The sequence below is a fragment of the Pteropus vampyrus genome, unplaced genomic scaffold, assembly GCF_000151845.1.
Source record: "Pteropus vampyrus isolate Shadow unplaced genomic scaffold, Pvam_2.0 Scaffold70, whole genome shotgun sequence".
Taxonomy (NCBI): domain Eukaryota; kingdom Metazoa; phylum Chordata; class Mammalia; order Chiroptera; family Pteropodidae; genus Pteropus; species Pteropus vampyrus.
This window is the reverse complement of record NW_011888851.1, coordinates 2173563-2177849: the sequence shown is the minus strand read 5'-3', so window position 1 is coordinate 2177849 and position 4287 is coordinate 2173563. Positions and strand designations below refer to the sequence as shown.

The 4287-nt window shown below is 31.4% G+C and overlaps 1 pseudogene; it reads right to left on the bottom strand.

Moving 5' to 3' along the window:
• Window positions 1–1372: 1372 nt before the first annotated feature.
• LOC111740958 lies at window positions 1373–1490 on the bottom strand (annotated as a pseudogene).
• Between the last annotated feature and the right edge of the window lie 2797 nt (window positions 1491–4287).

The following is a 4287-nucleotide window of genomic DNA, read 5'->3' as shown; positions in this document are numbered from 1 at the left end:
AGAACAGTATCTCTCATAAATATAGACACAAAAATCCTTACAAATTATTAGCAAATTAAATCTACCAATACATGAATAGGAGAATATATCATGACTAAGTAGAATTTATTTCAGGAAATTTTGAAAAAGAAATATTTCAATAAATATAGAAGTCATTTGATATAATGGAGTAGCCATTTATGTTAAGAACCTTCGACAAACTAGGAAGATAATTTTCTCAACTTGATAAAAGGCATCTATAAATAACCTTAATATTCTTAATATTTTATTTAATAGCGAAAAATTCTTCTGAGACTGAGAAAGGCAAAGATGTTTGAACTCAACACTGCTATTTAATGTTGTACTGGAGATCAAGAAAAAATTAGTAAAAAAAATCCATACTGCAAAGAAAGATATATACCTATCTTTATTTGCAGACATCATTTGCTATTTTGGGTAGATTTGAAGAAATTTACCCCAAATCCATTAGAATTAATAAAGTAAATTTAGCAAAGTCACAACGTACAAAAGAAATATAGAAAAATATAGAAATATCAATTGGAAAATACAATGTAAAAATATTTTACAATAACAGCAAAAACATAAAGTAGTTGAGAATTCATCAAACAAAAGTTGTACAAGTTCTCTACATTGAAACTGTAAAACATTGTTGGGACAATTTAAAGACTTAAGTAAATGAAGCATTATACCATGTTCATGGGTCGAAAGACTCAACGCTGTTAAGATGTCAATTATTCTTAAATGACTGTATAGGTAGAATGCAATACCAGTTAAGGCTTTTTTGGAGAAATTGACAGGCTGATTCTACAACAATTAGGAGAATGTAAAGTACTTAAAGTAATACTCTTTTTCATAAAATTTCAAAAATATTTTGAAAAAGTGTAACAAAATTAAACAACCTATGCTATCTCATTTCAAAGTATACTGTTAAGCTATATTTATCCAAAAAATGGGGTAGCAATGTAAAGACAGAAAAATAGATAAATAAAATAGAGTCCAAAAATAGAAAAAGATCTTTTGAACATCTTTAGAGATTACAATATACATATATACGATCGACTGATCTTTTCTATAAAGTAGCAAGTTAACTCAATGGGAGAAGAAAAATGTTTTCAGTAAATTATCTTGGAACAATTGAATATACATAAATATCATAAACAAAATTCAACTTCTACCATACAGAAAAATTAATTACAGATGTATCGTTGAACTAAATATAAAGCTAATACTATATAATTTCTGAAAGGAAACATAAAATATCTTTACAATATTGGGTAAGCAAAGATTTTTTTAGAACATAAAAAGCTCTCATCATAAAAGAAAAAATAATATTTTTTATTTTATTATTATTATTATTATTACTATTATTTTACACCTAAAGCACCTGGTCTTCCTAAGTGGTCTCCCATTCAAGTACTAACCAGGCCTGACCCTGCTTAGCTTCGAGATCAGACAGGATCGGGCTTGTTCAGGGTGGTATGGCTGTAGACTGAAAAAATAATAAATTATACTTTATCACAATTAAATTTGTGCTCCTTAAAAGACATCATTGAGACAATAAATAGGCTGAGATAATAATTCACTTTATATATTCAGATTAAATAAAGAAGTTCTCCAACTCAGTAATAAAAATATAAACCAATAAAAATATACCAGTCTTTAACAGACACTTAAAAAGAAAGAAGACATAGAAATTTCCAAAACACATGAGAAGATACGCATCATCAGTTTTTAAGACACTGCAAATTAAAACCATAATAAGATATCATTTTACACTAACTAGAATGACTAAAGTTAAAAATAATATAGCAATTATTGAGGATGTGGAATAAATGGATCTCTCACGTTGTTAGTGGGAGTGAGTACAAAATGGAACAGCCACTTTGAAAAATACTTTGCAGTTTCTCATGAATTTAAACATATACATACCCTATGTCCCAGCAATCCCATTTCTAGGCATTTACCCAATATAAATGAAAACATATTCACTAAAAGACAGGTACAAGAATGTTTGAACAGTTTTATTCTTAGTAGCAAAAAACTGAATAATTTATACGAAACAGTCTATATGTTCATCAACAAGTGATTTGACTAATTATAGTATATTAAGAAAATGGAATATTTAGCAAGAGAAAGGAGTAAACTACTGATACACACAACAAAGATGAATTTCAAAACCATCCTGTGGAATGAAAAAAAGCCAGACACAAAAAGAGTACATTTCATTTATATGAAATTCTAAAAGAGACAAAATAAAGCTACGTATTTAGAAATCAGAGTGTTTACTGGAGTGTTGGTCGGAGTGAAAGATTGCCAAGCACATTAGGAAACTTTTTGGGATAATGGAAATAATCTACCTATTAATTGGAATACTGACTACACAGACATATACATTTGTCAAAACTTATGGAACTCTACACTTAAAATGTGTGCATTTTATTATATGTAATGTACTTATACACTTATTTCGGAAATTAAGAAAGACACTTTTCCACCTGTTTTTCTACCATCAGCAACGGCAACAATGATAATAAAGCTAACATTTATTGAGTACCTATTCTGTCAGGCACCATGATAAATGCTTCATGCACGTTAACTAATTTAACCTTCTAAGAATTCTACAATACTTCATACCATAGAGATGATATCTCCTATCTCCATTTTATACCTTAATGAAGTTGATGACAGAATATTGCATTAATATGCTCAGTGGCTCACAGGTAGAAACTGGTGGAGTCAGTCTATTAATCTAGTCATCTAGATCCATAGCCTATTCTCCTGATCACCTAGCTGTGCTGTCTCTAATTTCTACACTACAGTTATAATTGATCAAAAGATAGAGTTAAATTTTAAGCAATATTAGATCTTACAGGGTTGAAAATTCCCGAAGACATCAACGCTAGGAACTAAATAAGCCTGCGTAAATTCAAATTAACTTCTCTAGGGGTCTGTTCGTTTAACATGGAACTACAATAGGCATATATACATAATTTCTCCAGATGTTGTAGACAGGCTGCCAATTCCTCAAGCTGCTGGCAACATCACTGGCAGCTCGTCAGTCAGGTTTGAGCAGCATCACTTTGGATGTTTTCTATTCTCCTTTGCTTTTCTGGTTTCACTAGAGAGTCTCCAGGTGTGCCTGGTCCAGGTGTTGCCAAAAAGGGCCCACTATCATCTTCCCCTTATACAATCCATGAATTGAACTGAAATAGGAAAGGATCTAGGCCTGTGTTAGATTTCTTAGCAAGCAGAGAGCATGTCAACATTTATACTACAAGGGTAGGCAATTTGCCATCTCTGCATGTAGTGTATGCTGGCTTGACAGCCAACAAGTTGGAACATATGACAGAATCTTACTTATTAAAATAATCTACACTATAATCTGTAGGTTTATCTTCACCGAGACACTTTTTAAGAACTGGATTTCATGACATATAATCAGGTTTTCTGAAATCTCTACTGCTTTGTAATCAAACCAATGGATTAATTTGCTTTTCTATTACATGTTTTTGCACAGTTTTCATAGTTCCTATTGGAAGGCAAAGTAATTGTTCTTCCTTTTAAACCTTTTTCATTCTTAAAAATGATTTATTTTTTTGTTTGTGACAATTCAAAGTAAAAAAGTAACTCATCAGAACTAGAAAATATCTTACAAAGAAAGCTGTTTAATACCCTTGGATTCACTTTTTTCCACAATTAGTTTAGGCTAGTGTTTCTCTAAATGATCTCTTGCCTAAGAGTCAGCTGAATGCTCTCTAACAAAGTAGGTTCCTGGGTCCCACCCCCAAGTCTACTAAATCAGTGTATTAGCTGAGGATCCCAGGAATCAACAGTGTAGGAAACACTCCAGGTGGTTCTTATTTATCTTTAAATTTGGCAACTTTTGCTTTAGGCCTGACTAAAAGGGAAAATAGCCATCAAACATTTTATTTGTAAGAAGCGATTGCTAAAATGAATGGAGAATTAAACCACAGCCAGAAAAAGAAACTTTTCACATCAGCACAGCAGCTTCTCTTCCCAAAGGGCTGTTTGCCGGCTTAAAAAACAGGATCTTTAAAACGTATAGCACACTATGCCATTATCTTCAACTTCACAAAGAGGTTTTTAGATCTGCTACATGAAAGATGTAATAAGCCACATAAATGCTACATTGAATAAAGCAAATGCAAAGGGCAAATTTAATACCTACAGATATAAAACCTCAGTTTGTTTTTAAAGATCCTTTTCATCTTGAGAAGAAAGAGAGATTTAATCAGTTCTTCTGCAGAAGTTATTCCATGTCACACT